Below are 18,981 nucleotides of genomic sequence, written 5' to 3'. Positions count from 1 at the left end.
ATACTTAACAGTGGATTGACAGTAATACATAGGTACTGCATCAATGGATGCATATCATCTAAACAGTCTTGCATATACTTAAAACACAGAATAGTGTACTGTTAATGCTCACCTGTAACAGGAGATCAAGAGGGAAAAGTGTAATCTTGGTGTGAGAGAGCTAGTTGAGTAACCAGCTGTGTGAAAAAGAAAGAACAACTATTATATACTCCAAGAAAAATTTTTTGTTAAACTTACAAATACATTTTTACTAAAAAAAATTTTTTTACACAAGATTTTTTTCAAAAAAAGGGAAATTTTATAAAAAAAAAGGGGGAGAAAAAAATTACAGGTAACAGATTAAATGCAACTGACCTGTCTACTATGACCCCATTGTGTCCCTAGACCCTGTCTGTGAGGGACCCTGTAATGACGACAGGTAGCGGACCCAGAAGAGTCAAATTGTTGGCAGGAAAGAGCCACGGACCACAGTTGGTCACTGGGAGCATCTGTAAGGAGCACAAAATCACAGAGCAGACAATGGTGACAACTTTCATAGACAAGATACCAATTTTACTAAACAAGACTGGCTAAACATCAACAATTTGAGGAAGGATAACTCGATAATTATCAAACCGGCGGATAAGGGGGGAGCTTTGGTAATCATGGACCGTACATATTACATAAAAGAAATAGAATCACAATTAGCGGATGAGACGAACTACCTACCTATACGCCACGATCCCACACATAACCTGAAGCACACATTAGAAAGACTTAACCAATGGGCCCTCTCTAAAAATATCATCTCACAGGGAGAATACAAATACATGAATGAGAAATATCCACGTATTCCAGTATTCTATACCTTGCCCAAAATTCACAAAAATCCTCTCTACCCACCAGGTAGACCAATAGTTAGTGGTACTGGGTCCATATTTCAACACCCAGCAGAGATACTGGATAAATTTCTTATTAAATATGTCCCATCCCAGAAATCATACCTTAAGGATACAACCACGTTCCTTACACTTTTGGCAGATATAGAGATTCCACCAGGTGACTTCTGGTTAGTGACCATGGATGTTCAATCTTTGTATACATCCATCGATCATGTAAGAGGCATTGAGGCAGTAGACTGGACACTAAGCAAAGATCCACGATTGACCCAACAGGGGGAGACAAGACAATATATCAGGGAACTACTGACCTTCATTCTAACAGAGAACTACTTTTTATTTGGTGACAAGTATTACAAGCAGATTAAAGGGACTGCTATGGGCTCGAATGTCGCTCCAACATATGCTAATATTTACATGAATCGTATGGAGGAAACTTGCATCTATCCGCATTCTTTATTTTCCAAATGTCTAGTCTGGAAAAGATATATAGACGACGTATTCATATGTTGGAGCGGCACGAGGGCCCACTTACAAGAATTTTTTGATTCACTAAACACACTGGATGCTAACATTAAATTCACCATGTATTGTGACATTACGACTGTTCCCTTCCTGGATGTCCAGGTCCAGAGGACTTGTAACCACCTGCAGAGTGACTTATATATAAAACCCACTGACCGCAATAATCTACTGACGTATTCCAGTTTCCATCCGACGCATTTAAAAAATGGGTTACCATATAGCCAATTACTAAGGGTAAAAAGAATAGTCTTTCAGGAGGATAAGGTGATCACGGGCTTAGACTATATGGCCAAAAAATTTATAGAGAGGGGATATCCTGCACATGTGGTTGATAACCAGCGACAGAGGGTTGATACCCTTTCCCGACAAGATACCCTATCGGGTACCAGGACTACAGAGAAAGTAGAAAGACTTACACTTGTCACACCATATACCCCACTCAATAGGGACATAAGACAAATTATATTAAAGCACTGGCAACTTTTCCAGGGAGATACCCAACTACCCCCGATATTTCAACAACCACCGCTCTTTACCTATCAGAGGGCCTCCAATCTGAGGGACATGGTAGTGAAGTCTGATATTGGTTCCTCTAAGAAACAAACTAGGTTTTTCTCAGAACCCAAGAAGGGCACCTTTCCTTGTCTTAACTGTTCACATTGTAACAGTGTCATTAAGGGGGAATATTTTGTCCATCCTAGATCAGGTAAAAAAATTTTTGTTAAGGATTATTACACATGCAATTCAGACTTTGTCGTGTATGCTCTAAAGTGTCCCTGTGGGCTCCTTTATGTGGGGGAGACCATCAGGCCAGTGAAAGAGCGGATAGGGGAGCACAAAAGGAGCATCAGGGCAGCATTATTACACAATAAAGTGGAAGCTCCGGTACCTAGACATTTTAAAATGCATAATCACAACGTGAACCAGTTGAGGTTTCAAATCCTAGACAGAATCCCACCCCTACGAAGGGGGGGAGACAGACAGAAGCTCTTACTCCAGAGAGAAACTAAATGGATTAGTATCTTGGAGACTCTGTCACCACTAGGACTTAATGAGGATTATGATCTCAAACACTTTTTATGATATATATATTTCGGTCTCCTCACCATTGTCTGCTCTGTGATTTTGTGCTCCTTACAGATGCTCCCAGTGACCAACTGTGGTCCGTGGCTCTTTCCTGCCAACAATTTGACTCTTCTGGGTCCGCTACCTGTCGTCATTACAGGGTCCCTCACAGACAGGGTCTAGGGACACAATGGGGTCATAGTAGACAGGTCAGTTGCATTTAATCTGTTACCTGTAATTTTTTTCTCCCCCTTTTTTTTTATAAAATTTCCCTTTTTTTGAAAAAAAATTTGTGTAAAAAAATTTTTTTTAGTAAAAATGTATTTGTAAGTTTAACAAAAAAATTTTCTTGGAGTATATAATAGTTGTTCTTTCTTTTTCACACAGCTGGTTACTCAACTAGCTCTCTCACACCAAGATTACACTTTTCCCTCTTGATCTCCTGTTACAGGTGAGCATTAACAGTACACTATTCTGTGTTTTAAGTGTATGCAAGACTGTTTAGATGATATGCATCCATTGATGCAGTACCTATGTATTACTGTCAATCCACTGTTAAGTATACAATTCATGTCCTTATTTAGCATTGGGTTCACATTTCTATCCCTACTACAAAGTCTTATTCATAATTGTATCTGCAAATGTACTGTGTCATCCCAATAAGCTAGTGCTTTTGCTAGCTTAATAATCCGATCAGAATGTTCGTTACTAATAAAGTTTTGTGAAAGACGCATGACGCAATGACGCACGTATGCGTTGGAATGCGGAAGTAGGACCGTGAATTGGATGCGGCAGTGTTTGCCGCTTAAACTGAGGATATTTAAACGCAGATGTTTCTCCCTTGACAGCACGGACACTGGGGCCATCGAAGGGACGCATATGTCCCGAGCGCGCAGCCCATGCCCATTCACAAGGAAAGCCCTACGAGTGACTTCAATTCGTTTCTAACAGAGCCTTATACTGCTGATTGACTACATTCATCACAACAGGTTAGATCAGCCACCAGCGGACACAGGGTGGCGATCACTTTTCCTACTATCAGGAATTCGTTCCATCCCTTCCATTCAGACCATCTCTCACAGACTACAGCATCTTCCTACAGGATACAACATAAAGAAGTAGACGACATTGGTGAGACCAACCCACAGATAGTGGGCAAACATATAGTGCACTATATACTGGACTTTTATTTATCAGGACTTTAGCATTCTGTATTTTTTTCATTTTTTTCATTTTTTTTTCATTTTTTCCATTTCTCTCATTTTTTGTATTTTGTTTCATATTTTTTCATTTTTTCATTTTTCCTTTTTTTTCTCTTTTTCTCATTTTTTTCAATATATATTTTCTACATTTTTTCAAATATATTTTTTCATTTCTTCTTTTTTTCATTCGTTTCATTATTTCCATTTTTTTACGCTTATTGAACTATTCTTTGCACATAGGAGGATACTGTGTCTAGATAGATATTTGTACATAGTTGGTGTATATAAGATGAATTATGTGTTACTTTGATGAAATACCATTAACTTTATGAATTATTCTTATAAGCTTTTCAATAAATACTATGAATTTGAGCATAGGTTTAATTATTACTTAACATCATTTATTGAGTGCGGTATTCATATTTTTGTATAATGTAATGCATATGTGGCTAGGGGCTGTAGAGAATGTGTGTATAGGGGATGTAGTAAGTGTGTGCATACAGGCTATAGTGTGTGTGTGTGTGTGTGTGTGTGTATAGGTTGTAGAGAGTGTGTGTTTAGGGTTGTAGTATGTGTTTGTTTACAATGAATCTAGTGTGTTTATAAGGGATCCAGAGTGTGTATTTTAGGAATGTAGTGTGTGTGTGTGTGTAGATGGTGCAGCGTGTGTGTATACAGGAGTCTAGTGTGTGTTTGAAGGACCCAGAATGTGTAGGAGATCTAGTGAGTGAGTATATATATATATATATATATAACGGATTCAGAGTGTATAAAGGGATCTAGTGTGTATATGATCCAGAGTTGGATAAGGGATCTAGTGTGTGTCTGGAACGTAATGTGTTTAGGAGTGCAGTATGTGTGTGAGGGATGCTGTAGTGTGTGTGTATATATATATATATATATATATATATATATATATAATATAAATATGTTCGCAAGTATTGTGAGTGTGTGTGTGTCTTTGGTGCAGTAGGTGTCTGTGAGGGATGTAGTGTGTATGTGAAAAGTGCAGTATGTGTGTGATGGATGCTGTGTTTGAGGGGTGCTGTGTGTGAGGGTGCTGTGTGTGATGGGTGTGAGAGTGCTTCACGATTTTTTAGGTCCCACCATCCCACGTTATTTCCCTGGTGTCCAGCTTTTGGGGAAACCTTGGAACAGTTCCCAACAAGTATAGAGAGATCGCATCATTAGATGCACTCGCCAATGCGTCTGAAGCAATATCAGGGCACTAGGACCATGCAGAGAGCTCTGAAACAGCTTTCCCTACAGAATCTGCTCTCAGTGAGTTTGCCTGAATAATAGAACTGCCAGAAATTAAGGCGGGCCTGCACCCTTTACAGGTGGGTCTGCTTCCTTTTGGGCAGAGTTGGTGGTGCAATCCTATCACTGGTCCTCCTCCTTACCCTCCTGCCAATGGCATCCAAATTCTCAGCACAACTCTATCTCCCCAACTCCTCTGCCAGCACTTCGCCACCACAAAAGAGATCTAAATTCATAAAATTTGGCAGTTGCTCCCTGGGTACATAACACCCACCAATCTAGAACACAAAGTTAGGTTTCATTTAATCCTGGTTCTGTCTTAAAGGAACACTATAGGCATCCAGACCACTTTAGCTCATTGAAATGGTCTGGGTGCAGTGTCCCAGGTCCCCTAACCCTGCATAGGTATTTATTGCAGTTTTTAATAAACTGCAATAATTACCTTTGAGGGTTAACTTCACCTCTAGTGGCTGTCTGCAAGAAAGCTACTAGATGGACATCCGGGTTGTTAGGAGCTGGAATCAGGTAAGTGACAGAAGGGTTTTTTAATTGACAGAGGGGGGCATTATAGGGAGCTATAGTGCCAGGAAAACAAATTTGTATAGTTTCCCTTTAAGGAAACCTAACTAAATGAAAATATGTTATATAAAAATGACATAACAGCGAAATATGTATTAAGAGAAATGAATGCCATCGTGGAGTTCTGATGAAATTCTTAAACTTTTTGACATTTGGTCTTGTGATTGATTACAATGTCTCCAGAATCTTCAAAGCTTTATTTTCCCATCATGCCTATCTCACCATTATACATCCTGTACATAATAGCATATTATAATATGAAAAGATCTCACAAACTCTCACAGTATAACTATTTAAGGAAGACTTAGAAAATAAACCATTAATCTGTACTATTTATTTGTAATGCATGTCATTTTTCTGTTAAATAGCTTGATTTGACTTATTCCCATGCTATAACCAAGTTAATGGTAAAACTAAACACAACACTAATCAGAAGCAAAACATTTTATTGGTAAATGCAGCACAGTTTCCTTCACATGAAATGCCTAAACTGCTGATTGCAACATGTGCTGAGTGTGATAGGTGTGAGAGTGCTGTGTGTGATGGGTGTGAGAGTGCTGTGTGTGAATGTTTGAATGGATTGTGTGTGTGTGGGGTAAAAAATAAAATTAAGCAGTTATAATGTCCCCCCCTCCCTTCTTACCCTTAGCTTTGAGGGGGGGGACCGGCACGCTGGAACCTGGGAGAGGGAGGGGGGGACCGGAACTCACACTCCGACACCATCCCTGGTGGTCCAGTGGTGAGTGAACTGTAGCCTGCGGGCTAGAGTTCACTCTCGCAAGATCCGGTCGTTGCCATGGCAACGCTCCGGATCCCGTGAGAGGAACCCGGCGGAGCTGCAAGATAGAGCTCCGCCGGGTCCTCTCCCTCCCTCCCCGGCCAATCTATTTAAATGGGTCGGTGAGGGAGATCTCCCCACCGGCCCTCCATGGCAAACAGCGGGGCCGGCGCTCGGATAGTGCCGGCCCTGCATAGACCGGCAGGGGAAGCCTTGCCCGATGGCCAGGGGAAGTGTGCCCGATGGCCAGTCCGGGCCTGATGCTACAAAGCAGCTGCAGCACCCATAAATAACACAAGCAAAATATGGAAACATGCACACCTCAATTAAAAAAAATAGGACCGATAGACTAAGGGACTTTAAGATCTTGTTTTGGCACATCACTACTAAAAGGTTGCCTACTCCTGATATAGTGTATGTGCAATTAGATTTTCCCTTCGTATAGTGGCAGTACTTATAAGTGGGATGTTCCTTAGGATTCTGGACAAGAAGCTCCCCCTTCTTTAGAATTTAAATGCTGTGCTCCGCCTGCTGACTCCATATAAGCTGTAACTCAGAGACACTCACCAGTTCTTCTTGTCCCGGCAACAGGACGGACAGGTTCCCCCACAGTGCAGGTGGAGATTTGGTGCGTTCAGCACAGGTTGCTGACCGGGAGGTGAGTGCCCGATAGTTTCCCGGGCGGGAACTGAGCGGCAACAGTACTTCCGGGTTTGCGTTACGGAACGTGACCGGGTACTGTCTTTTGTGGTTTTTTTCTGACGGAGTTCCCAGGCGGTCCTCCTTCATTGCTCATTACGCATGCGCACAGCGGTGGAACGCACGCCTGGGAGGCTTTGCGTTCCACCAAACACAGAATCGCGCTACTGAGCATGCGCGAAACGGTGTTTGGCGCCAAATTTCAAATTTGGATACATGGCTGTGCAGGACCTTCCTGACCCCAAGGGTGGGTGTACAGTTCTGGTTCTCCATGTCACCTGCCCTCCTACACGGATCTTAGGTGATTTAAGGTGAGATTTAACTATTGAACTCTCCTTTTTTCACCTTTCTTTATGCATGCTTCTAGAATAAGTCCTATGTCTCCAGATAAGACAGATATAGACAAGATGTCAACTTCTGTTCCGAAAACCACAAGTAAATCTAAGCACTTATGTTGTCTGGAATGTGCGTTACCTCTACCTGACGGATGTCGCAAAAATACATGCAATCACTGCGCAACGGATCGGCTAGAAAAAGCCGAGCAGACTGATATGGCATCCTTCCTGGGCTGGTTTCAGGAAAATTTGTCCCAGACATTTGAAGCTTATAAAGATGCTGTGAATAAAGAACTGGCTATTCGGGAGAAACTGCCCACACAGCGTAGGAGGAATAGATCTCCTTCTGTGTCTGATGTCTCTTCACCTTCGGATATTTCCAGCCTGGCTTCAAGTGTGGAGGAGGGTTTTCCACCAGAAGAGCTGAAGAAATTTATTAAAGAAGTGACGACGGCGGTACAAGAAACTGAACCTACCAAGGGTAAGGTTAAAGGTTTCCTAAATGTCTCCTTAAATCTTGGACCTCCATCATAGAGAATGAAAGAATCCTGAAAGACGTATGTTCATTTCAAAACATTTTTGAACTGCTGTTCAAGCTACAGTCTGGAGAAAAATGGGAAGATCTTCCTAAGTGGATGTTCAGATTGCCCAGCTATCAAAGAAAACCACTATACCCATTGGCGAAGTCTCATGGCTTAAAGACCCAATGGACGAACGGGCCGTAACTTCGTGTAGTAGAATATTCCAGGCCGCAGGATATCAGTGCAGAGCTGAATTTGCAGGTTCAGCGGTTCTCAGAGCTCAGAGCGTTTGGCTACAAGCTGTCAGGGTACCTGGAGTCTCTACCGTTGAGAGAGGTAGAGACTTAGAAGGTTATCCGTCCGGACGCCATGTCTCCTCGGTCTCCCGCGGTTCACTCGGTCTTGCTAACGCCGGCCGCGAGGGAGTCACTTCCTTTTATAACAGAAGGACCGGAGGTAGACGTCATGACGCTAACCCGAAACATCCTGCCACTCAAATCTCGGGAGACGAATCAGGACTCGCCGGAGGCGTGTCTCCTCTCCCTAGCCAGGATACTTAACGGTGGTTCTCTCATTCACTCATTGCCCTGTCGTGGTTCTAGTCCGCCTAGTCACACAGTGCTTTATTATTCACTTGTCTTTTGGTTCTGACCCGGCTTTGTTGTTTACTCTCCTGCCTTTCTGTTATCCTTGACCCGGCTTGTCTCTCGCTTACCTGTCCTCTGTTATCCTCGACCTCGGCTTGTCCCTGACCATTCTATTGTAGTTATACGTTAGTCCGGCCATTCTAAGGACCGGTATACGTATCAGCTACTCTTTGTACTCTGCGTGTTGGATCCCTGACCCGATCCTGACATTACGACAGGGCCATGGATCCTGCAGGTACAAATTGTCAGCTTGGTTCTCCTGATCCTAGGTTTGACGCCATGGATCATAGGATGGATCAGATGGCTCTGGCACTACAGGCGCTGCTGTCTCGCCCTATTAATCCACCTGAGGAGAGGCGTAACACTTCTGCTTCTTCTGTGGGTTCAGGGTTAGAGGTAGCTACTGTAGGTGCTTCTTCCCGAGTTACCCCACCTGTACGTTATGCTGGTTCCCCTGAGAGGTGTCGTGGCTTTTTGAACCAGATCAGTATTCATTTCGAGCTACAGCCCCGTTCATACCCTACTGATAGGGCAAAGGTGGGATTTATTATTACCTTACTCATTGAGAAAGCTCTGAGATGGGCGAATCCGTTGTGGGAGAATGATAATCCATTAGTCTATAACTATAATTCCTTTGTAGCTGCTTTTAAAAGAACTTTTGACCCTCCTGGCAGGAAGGCCAATGCAGCCAGATTACTGTTGCGCCTTAGACAAGACAACCAAACACTTGTGGATTATGCACTAGAGTTCAGGTCTTTGGCGGCAGAGGTAAAATGGAATGAACAGGCCTATATAGACGTATTCTTAAATGGATTATCTGATGTAATACTTGATGAGGTAGCTACAAGAGAACTTCCCGAGAATCTGGAGGACTTAATTTCCTTTATCTCCCGTATTGACGAACGCCTAAGGGAGAGACAGAATACTCGAGATAGAACCGCTAAATCTTTCTCTAGACTAGTACCATCATTTCAAGTTGCTGAAACCAAAGATCCACAGGTTTCAGAACCTATGCAGTTAGGCCTTACTCGTCTCTCAGAGGAGGAGAGACAGTACAGGAGAAGAGAGGGACTGTGTATGTATTGTGGGTTCAGAGGTCATGTACGTTTGAGCTGTCCCAGCCGTCCGGGAAACGCTCGCACCTAAGTTTCTCTAGAGGACAGACCTTGGGTGTTTCGATTTTGTCCTCTACTCATAACTACAAAGAACATAGACTCCTATTACCGGTCTCTTTAACTTGGGAGAAGGGAACTTTAGAAACTATGGCATTGATAGACTCCGGCGCTGCTGAGAGTTTTATCGACCAAAAGTTTCTCACCAAACACACTATCCCATCCCAGTTAAGGAAGACACCCTTGGCTGTTGAAGCCATTGATGGTAGACCTTTAGTTGAGCCTGTGATTTCCCGGGAGACCACACCTCTTTACTTAACTATTGGTATTCTACACAAGGAGGAAATATCCCTACTACTCATTTCATCCCCTTCTGTTCCCATAGTCCTGGGATACTCCTGGCTTAAGAAACATAACCCCGTTATAGATTGGAGATCAGGGGAAATAGTTTCTTGGGGCCAGAATTGTCAAGAGAGTTGTTTAAAGAAAGTGACACCTCTTTGTAGTGTCAACCCACTTAATAACGCTACTGACTCTACCAAAGTACAGATACCGTCCTTGTATCAAGATTTAAAGGCAGTATTTGACAAAAGAAAGGCTGATACCTTACCACCACATAGGCCTTTTGATTGCAAAATTAATTTACTTTCTGGTACCATGCCCCCCAGGGGTCATGTATATCCTTTGTCCACGAATGAAAACTTAGTTCTAGAAGAGTATATTCGTGAAAACCTAGACAAGGGGTTCATTAGAAGATCCTCCTCTCCTGCTGGGGCTGGATTCTTTTTTGTTAAAAAGAAGGATGGTTCTTTAAGACCTTGCATTGACTACCGAGGTCTTAACAAGATAACCATCAGAAATGTTTATCCGATTCCCTTGATCACCGAGCTTTTTGACCGATTAAAAAGTTCTAAAATTTTCACTAAGTTAGACCTTAGGGGTGCTTATAATTTGGTGAGAATCCACGACGGTGACGAGTGGAAAACTGCATTCAATACTCGATATGGGCACTATGAGTATACTGTAATGCCTTTTGGTCTCTGCAATGCTCCGGCAGTATTTCAGGACCTTATTAATGAGGTTCTTAGGGAGTTTCAAGATGACTGTGTAATTGTATACCTTGATGATATTCTTATACATTCCAGGGATATTGAGACTCACCACAGGCAAGTCAGGAGGGTTTTACACAAACTTCTTCAGCATGGCTTGTACTGCAAACTAGAGAAATGCAGCTTTGACCAATCCCAAACTACGTTTCTTGGTTATGTGATTTCTGGGGAAGGGTTTGAAATGGATCCGGAGAAGCTCCAATCCATACTAGACTGGCCTTTACCTCAGGGTCTCAAGGCTATCCAGAGATTCATTGGTTTCTCTAATTACTACAGACGTTTCATTAAGGGATACTCCTCTATCATTGCTTCCATCACTAACATGACCAAACAAGGGGCTGAGACTAAGAATTGGTCTACTGAAGCTCTTCGGGCTTTTGAGACACTCAAAGAGCTGTTTGCTTCCGCACCAATTTTAGTTCACCCTGATACTACTCTACCTTTCCTACTCGAAGTTGACGCTTCTGAGACAGGTATAGGTGCTGTTCTGTCCCAAAGGTTGGGTGTAGATAAACCATTACATCCTTGTGGATACTTTTCCAAAAAATTGTCCGGTACTGAAAGCAGATATGACATTGGTGACAGGGAACTACTAGCGGTTATAATGGCCTTGAAGGAGTGGAGACATTTATTGGAGGGTACTTTGCATCCTGTTACTATTTTGACGGATCATAAGAACTTATCCTATATTGGGGAGGCTAAACGACTATCATCTAGACAGGTTCGTTGGTCCATATTTCTCACTCACTTCAACTACGTACTCACATATAGGCCAGGTTCTAAGAATTCTAAAGCCGACGCCTTATCTCGCCAATATGAACCTGCTGCCGTATCTGAACCGGTTTTGTCCTCTATAGTACCCAAGTGTAACATTATCGCTAACACTACTCTCAAAGTTCATTCCCCGCTACTTGATCAGATAAGGAACTTGCAGCATCTGGCACCTAGACTGACTCCGGTTTCCAGACTTTTCGTTCCCCCTGAACTTCAATTGGAGCTCTTACAGTGTCTTCACGAGAGTAAGGTGGCTGGTCATCCGGGTGTCCGCAAGACGTATTCTTTGATCTCCAAGGATTTCTGGTGGCCGTCGTTACGGAAAGATATTAAGGATTTTATCGGGGTTTGTGTGGTCTGTACTAAAACCAAACTACCGCATACGCTTCCTTGTGGCCTTCTACAACCGCTGGAGATTCCTGACAAACCTTGGTCCTGTGTGGCAATGGACTTTATTGTGGATCTGCCGGTTTCTAAAAAACACACTGTTATCCTCACCGTAGTCGATAGGTTTACCAAGATGGCACATTTCGTACCTTTGCCTAAACTCCCGACTTCTCCTGAATTGGCGGAGGTCTTTGCTAAAGAGATTTTTCGTTTACATGGGATTCCTTCTGAGATCACTTCTGATAGAGGCTCCCAATTTGTTTCACGTTTTTGGAGGTCGTTCTGTTCTCAATTAGGCATCAAATTGAATTTTTCGTCCGCCTATCATCCTCAGTCTAACGGAGCTGCTGAACGAACTAACCAGAAGATTGAGCAATACTTACGTTGTTTTGTTTCCGAACACCAGGACGATTGGGTCGGTTTGATTCCTTGGGCAGAGTTTGCGCACAACAATCTTGTTTGTGACTCCACGCATTCAAGTCCCTTCTTCATGAACTATGGCTTTCATCCATCCATTCTTCCCCCGGTTTCTCCTTCCCAAGGAGTGCCGTCGGTTGATGTCCATGTGGCCAACTTGAGGAAGTTGTGGGATCAGACTCGACAGATTCTTCTACACAATTCTGTACTGGTAAAGAAACATGCTGACAAACGTAGAAGGGCGGCTCCGAATTTTGTTCCAGGCGATAGAGTGTGGTTGAGCACTAGGAATATTCGTCTTAAAGTTCCTTCCATGAAATTCGCTCCTCGTTATATTGGTCCCTACAGGATCTTGACTCGAATTAACCCAGTGGCATATCGTCTAGCTCTTCCAGCTACTTTACGCATCCCGAACTCCTTTCACGTGTCATTGTTGAAACCTCTAATCTGTAACAGATTCTCCTCCACAATCGCCCCTCCGCGCCCTGTTCAGGTGGAGGGTCAGGAGGAGTATGAGGTTAACTCCATTATTGATTCTCGTGTCTCCCGGGGACGAGTACAATATTTAGTTGACTGGAAGGGATATGGTCCTGAGGAGAGGAGTTGGGTACCACAAGAGGATGTTCATGCTCCGCGTCTTCGCAGGGCATTTCACTCCCGCTTTCCATCTCGCCCCGGCTCCTTCCGCCCGGTGGGCGTATCTGAGGGGGGGGGTACTGTCAGGGTACCTGGAGTCTCTACCGTTGAGAGAGGTAGAGACTTAGAAGGTTATCCGTCCGGACGCCATGTCTCCTCGGTCTCCCGCGGTTCACTCGGTCTTGCTAACGCCGGCCGCGAGGGAGTCACTTCCTTTTATAACAGAAGGACCGGAGGTAGACGTCATGACGCTAACCCGAAACATCCTGCCACTCAAATCTCGGGAGACGAATCAGGACTCGCCGGAGGCGTGTCTCCTCTCCCTAGCCAGGATACTTAACGGTGGTTCTCTCATTCACTCATTGCCCTGTCGTGGTTCTAGTCCGCCTAGTCACACAGTGCTTTATTATTCACTTGTCTTTTGGTTCTGACCCGGCTTTGTTGTTTACTCTCCTGCCTTTCTGTTATCCTTGACCCGGCTTGTCTCTCGCTTACCTGTCCTCTGTTATCCTCGACCTCGGCTTGTCCCTGACCATTCTATTGTAGTTATACGTTAGTCCGGCCATTCTAAGGACCGGTATACGTATCAGCTACTCTTTGTACTCTGCGTGTTGGATCCCTGACCCGATCCTGACACAAGCCCTGGAAGATTCCCTTATGGGAAATCTGATACAGATCCTTCCCATCTCTTGTTCCTACTGAAAGATGAGTTTTCTTCGTTTATCAGCGAGGATTATGGGTTTTGTCGTCAGTAGCCAGAAGAGCTCTTTGGCTACGAACATGGACAGCTGACTCTGCGTCTAAGGCATCCTTATGTGAATTACCCTTTGAAAGGAACAAAATTTTTTTGGGCACTCCTTTGGAAGACATTATTAGACAGATGTCTGATACGAAGAAAGCCCTGCCTCTGGAATCAAGAACCAGGGATATTAAAGTTTTCAGTACAAGGGTCAGAGGTCCTTTCGTTACCAGGGCGGTTTTTGCAGGTTTCGAAAGCATGATGGCCTATGGCCATACCAGCCTGTAAATCCCTGATCTCGTCAGATCTCAGAAGCCATCCAGACTCGGGCCTGGTTAGTACTTGTATGGGAGACCAACTAGGTACCTCAAATAAACAGCCAGTGGTCTAGACAGGAATCCAACAGGCATGACAAAAGAGGAAGTTTTGACGCCATAAGAGTGGGAGGATGCCTTCGGTTCTTCGCCCAAGACTGGGAAAGAGTACTTCATATAGGTGGATTACAAGAACCATTTCAGAAGGTTACAGAATGAAGTTTCATCGAAACCACGTCCATCCTTCCAACTGTCAAGCTATCCATCAAGAGTAAAACAAATGCTCTTCTTCTTTAAGAAATGTGGTAGAGAGGTACCCAAACGTTGGGAATTTCAGGGAGTTTACTCACGCCTTTTTTTCTGGTTCAAAAACCAGATGGATCTTTCCGGCCGATCCTAGACCTGAAACTAGTAAACACCTGCTTACCATGACAGAAGTTCCGTATGGAACGTATTTTGTCTTTTGACACACATTTTACAAAGGGAGATTACATGGCAGAGTTGGTTTTTAAATATGCTTATCTCCATGTACCGGTTTCAGAATCTTCCCGGAAGTTTCTCAGGTTTGCGGTTCTAGCAAGAAAGCGAAGGATTCTCCATTTACAATTAAACTCTTCCCTTTGGCCTGTCCTCAGCTCTTCGAGCTTTTACGAAAATCCTGGCACCCATAGCGGCGGTTTTACGTCGGAAAGGTATCTCAATTGTTCCATACCTGGACGTTTTGGTTCCTGAAGGCCCAATAAAGACAACTGCTAAATCTTCATCTCAAGATTACAATGAAGGTTTTAAGAGATCACGGTTGGATCCTGAACCTGGAAAAATCCAAGCTGACTGCGTCACGAAGTCTAGAGTTCTTGGGTCTTAGAGGAAATTCACAGTCCCTCTCTCTTTTTCTACCATTAGTGAAACAAATGAGGATTTTAAAAGCCGTATCAAAGCTGCATAAAAACCTAAGTTCAATCAGAGATGCTATGAGGTTCTAGGCCTCCTCGCTTCTGCAATCCCAGCAGTGGCCTGGGCAAAGGCAGAAGCAATACCATTGCAATGGGACATCCTTTCCCAATGGACACGAAAACGGGAAGATCTAGACTCTCCCTTCCACCTATCCAAAGGGGTGAAAGGACTCCTGAACTGGTGGAAACACAGAAGCAAATTCTCAAAGGGCCTCTCGTTTGCTCAGAAACAATGGTTTATGATATCCACATATGCCTCCCAGATGGGTTGGGGCGCCCATCTAGCTTCTCAGTTCCGTCAGGGTCTTGGAACTTGGCAGGCGCTTCCTGGAGTTTCAGGGATTAAATGCGGTTTGGAAGGCACTGGTTTCCTTCCATTCAGCCATCACCACTCAGGCAATGAGGATTCAGTCGGACGACGCCACTACAGTGTTTTTTTTTTTTGAATCGCCAGGGTGGCACGAAGGTAAAAGCTCTGCAAGAGCTCTGCTACCACATATGTCTTGGGCTCAAGCGTATCTTCTCGCTATATCAGCTACCCATATCAGAGGGTCTCTAAACGTTATTTCAGACGGCCTCAGACGTAGACTTTGGTCTCAGGCAGACTGGGCACTGTCAAGCCAAGTTTTTTTTTTGGAGCTGGGTTCACGCTTCGGCAGGCCGGAGACAGACCTGTTTGCCACAAGGAGAAACAGGAAAGTACAATGTTTTGCTTCTCTCCATTCAGGAGATTACCCAGTTGTCCTAGACGGTCTATCGATACCTTGGACCTTCGACATGGCTTATGTTTTCCCTCCTGTCGCTCTTATACCACGGATTGTTCATAAGTAAGATGGAGAAGGCAAGTAATTGGCAGTCCTGCCCTTCTGGCCGAACAGGAGTTGGTTTTCGGAAGTGGAAAACTTGACAATCTCACGTTGGCATCTCCAGTCTCTTCTCAAGTATTGGAGAATGTGACTCTCCCCGTGGAAACTCTGGAGATTTTTCACCTGACGGCATGGTTGCTGCAAGGGTGATCCTTCAAGGCCATGGTCTCTGACCTTTATGTGATGTGTTGCTGTCTTCTGTCCGCTGGTCCACTTCGTAAATCTATTTCAGAGTTTGGATGAAGTTCAGACCCTGGTGTTCACTTCGAGGTTGGATTCGGCCAAAGCCTCTATCCCGGAAAGTCTTTCTTTTTTGCAAGATGGGTTTGAAGCCGGCCTGGGAGTTTTTACGCTCAAAGGCCAGATTTCAGCTCTAAATCACTTCCTGGTTCGTGACTTTGCCTCAAACCTGCTTTTTCTAAGATTTCTTAAGTCCATAAAGCTTAAGAGGCCTCCTAAGTTAGTACCTTTCCCTACTTGGGATCTGTCTCTGGTGCTTCGAGCCCTTTGTGAACCACCATTTGAACATTTACTGGAGGTTCCTATCAAGTTTCTTACCTTCAAGACGGTTTTCCGGGTGCCTATCACCTCTGCTAGTTGAGTAGGTGTGATCCGAGCTCTCTCTTTCTCTCCGGAATTCACCTTTTTTTCATCAAGACTAGGTGGTCCTGCACACCAAGCCTTCTTTTTTGCCTAAGGTTATTTCTAGTGCTGCAATTACCAACCTATTGTCCTACCGGGTTTTTGTCATTTTCCTACGTCGGATCTGGAAAGAATGTGACATCTCCTAGATGTTAGAAGATCCCTGAAAATCTGTCTTCAGAAGACTCAGGGATTAGATCCTTATATCTATTTGTATTCTTTCATGGCACTAACAGGGGTTGTGCTGTCTCAGGACCCTCTTTGGCCAGATGGCTAACGTATACAATCAGGTTGGCTTATCAATCCAAAGGGATTCCCCTTAGTTTCCCTTTAAAGGCTCGTGCCGCTAGAGCTATGACGACCTCCTGGGCTGAAAAAGCAGCCGCCTCACCTGAAGACATCTGCAAATCTGCTGCTTGGTCTTCCTTACATACTTTTATCAAGCATTGTAGGCTAGACGTATTCTCATCATCTGAAGCTGCTTTGGGCGTAAGGTGCTACAAGCTGTGGCCTGCTGAGTTCCCACCCTTTGTTGTATGCAGGGGTCTTGCTATATCCCACTTATAAGTACTGCCACTATACGAAGGGAAAAACAGTAATTTTACTTACCGTAAATTCCTTTTTTCTTAGTATAGTGGCAGTACTGGCTTTCCCTCCGCTTTCAAATAGATTAAATTCTATGCATCATTCGGTCTCCGTTTGGTTCTTTTGTATTACTGGTGAGTGTCTCTGAGTTACAGCTTATATGGAGGCAGCAGGCGGAGCACAGCATTTAAATTCTAAAGAAGGGGGAGCTTCTTGTCCAGAATCCTAAGGAACATCCCACTTATAAGTACTGCCACTATACTAAGAAAAAAGGAATTTATGGTAAGTAAAATTACTGTTTTTATGCACTTTAGTGTTTGCTTTCAGTGTTATTGTAATATATATTCTCGTGATCTTGCATGACCATAATATTATTACAAGTAAACAGGAAAAAGCAAGTAAAAGATTCACCAAAAGTTTAAATTACGTAAGACTTCTGTATTTCATTTATTTAAAAGGACACTATAGGCACCCAGACCACTTCAGGTAATTGAAATGGCCTGGGTGCAGTGTCCCTTTTGCACTTAGTGCTGTAATGTTAGACATTGCAGTTCCAGAGAAACTGCAATGTTTACATTGCAGCGCTAAATCTGGCTCCAGTGGCTGTCTACCAGACAGCCTCTGGGGGCACTTCCTGGAGTGAAACAACCTTTTGTTCGGTATCTGATGCTGCAAGCCCTCACGCTCTGCATGAGGACACCGAGTGTCAATTTTGCCCCATAGGAAATCATTGATTCAATGCTTTCCTATAGGGAGATCTAATGTGCACGGCATTTGCTGCGCATTAGCACCCGCTCATCTCGGGATGCCAAAGGGGGAGGAGCGTCGACCCGGCGCCTAGGGACAGCGGTGCTGGGATAAGGTAAGTAAATAAAAGGGTTTTAACCCTTTATTCACCAGGGGGGACACGAGGGAGGGGGAAGGCAGATGGAGCAATAGTGCCAGGAATACAGCTTTGTATTCCTGGCACTATTATATCCCTTTAAGAACAAAGTATATTAAACCACAACAGAAATAAAAAGTGTTTTCAATGATGCTATACAAACTTTTAAAATAATGTTCTAGCCATTCTCTAAACTATTAATCAGTAAAGTGGGTTTCCAATCTGGCAGTTTAAAGACATAGAGATACACATTTCATTAGTCTAAGAATCATATTTCCACAAAAGCCATTACATCAACATACGTCAACCACATCAACTTTATGTAGCACTTAGGGATAAAATATTATAATATGAATTTATTAAATTATCCTCAGGGAAAAAAACAAAAAAACAATGCAGCAAAATGTATCAAACTGAGTGAAAATACATAGTATCAAGCTGTGTCAATAACCAAAGTGCGAGATTACAAACAGAAAATGTGAATGCAATTAAAACTGGTGCTTTGATTTGTCTTTTTATATTTTATTGTTTAATTCTGTTTTGTCATTTTCTATATGTTATTCTTTAATTCTTGCATGGAAATGTTAAATATCATAAAAAAAGACTATATTTAAATACAATGCTATGTTATTAAATGCAATTTCTGCATAAAGTGGGCTTTTCTCTATACTGAATCCCTTCATTATGAAGAAGTTTGCGAAAAAACAAACAACATCCCCAGAATACAAGTATTTTATTTGTGTTGGAAAGGAAAGTTTAAATTTATTTCTCACTTCAATATGCCTAGATAGCACATAATGTAATGGAAATAAAAACAAAAAATTTGCTTGGATCGATAATCGTTTTTAAAAAATCAGTAGATACCGTATTTTTTCATGTATGAGACTACGTTTAAAAAAAAAAATCGTCTTATACACGGAATGTCACTGCAGGGGTTTAAAAAAAAAAAAAACACTTGTACGCATGAACCTAAGTTAAGATGGCACCTGCCGCATTTCAGTGTGCCATGGTCCACACACATACCTGGCCTCCCTCCCGCCTATCTACTTCTGAATGCTGTGGCAAGGAGGAAGAG

This window comes from Pelobates fuscus, chromosome 1 (assembly GCF_036172605.1).
Source record: "Pelobates fuscus isolate aPelFus1 chromosome 1, aPelFus1.pri, whole genome shotgun sequence".
Taxonomy (NCBI): Eukaryota; Metazoa; Chordata; class Amphibia; order Anura; family Pelobatidae; genus Pelobates; species Pelobates fuscus.
Note: the sequence above shows the minus strand (reverse complement) of the source record.